An 897-nucleotide genomic window follows, 5' to 3' on the forward strand; every position below is an offset into this window, starting at 1 on the left:
AAGAAAAATGTTTCTCTTGAACATTATTCAACTGATTTTCCTCCCTGCCTCCTCAGACTGAGTGACTGTAACCTCTCAGAGAGAAGCTGTGAAGCTCTGTCCTCAGTTCTCAGCTCCCAGTCCTCCAGTCTCAGAGAACTGGACCTGAGTAACAACAACCTGCAAGATTCAGCAGTGAAGCTTCTCTCTGCTGGACTGAAGAGTCCAAACTGCAACCTGGAGACTCTCAGGTAACTCTGGGCTCTTGACAAATTGCTGCATCTTCGGTGCAAAAAGAAGAATCATTACAGATCCCAGCAGTTGCTTGGCTTTCTTATTTATTCCACATGTTATAAATCCATCCATCAGTTCAGACCTTGGGCTCTACCTCAATGTTCTCATCTTCTTATCATGTGATGAATTGTGTGTCTGCAGCTTATCAGGCTGTTTGGTCTCAGAGGAAGGCTGTGCTTCTCTGGCCTCAGCTCTGACCTTTAACCCCTCCCATCTGAAAGAGTTGGACCTGAGCTACAATCATCCAGGAGACTCAGGAGTGAAGCTGCTTCCGGCTGGACTGAAGGATCCAGACTGGAGACTGGAAGCTCTCAGGTATGGAGGAACCTGCTGCAGGAGCAGGGAAGGTCTGATAGAGGAGGAAGAGGAGAAAGGTCTTTAGTCAGTCTGAAGCTTCTGTCTTCTGGACTAAAGAATCCTACCTACAGTCTCAAGTACAATGATCTCAATCCTGGTAAAACCAGATTTCTGCCCATTATCTATCATCAGGGATTAAGTATATCTTATCTAAGTAATATATTTAATTGTAGATTTTTCAACCTTTCCAAGAACAACATAATTGGCTGGAAAGAAAAACAATTTATTTTATTTTTTTATAAGTTATTGACTGTTTTTCCTCCCTGT

The 897-nt window shown here is 43.3% G+C and overlaps 1 long non-coding RNA gene across 1 annotated transcript; it reads left to right on the forward strand.

Moving 5' to 3' along the window:
- The first annotated feature begins 37 nt into the window (after positions 1–37).
- LOC106939693 (uncharacterized) lies at positions 38–499 on the forward strand. The gene is made up of 2 exons (XR_001422893.1): positions 38–230; positions 415–499. It is a non-coding gene; the product is annotated as an uncharacterized LOC106939693 (long non-coding RNA).
- The last annotated feature ends 398 nt before the right edge of the window (positions 500–897 follow it).

This window comes from Poecilia latipinna, unplaced genomic scaffold (genome assembly GCF_001443285.1).
Source record: "Poecilia latipinna isolate Pla-1442-1.1 unplaced genomic scaffold, P_latipinna-1.0 Scaffold2952, whole genome shotgun sequence".
Taxonomy (NCBI): Eukaryota; Metazoa; Chordata; class Actinopteri; order Cyprinodontiformes; family Poeciliidae; genus Poecilia; species Poecilia latipinna.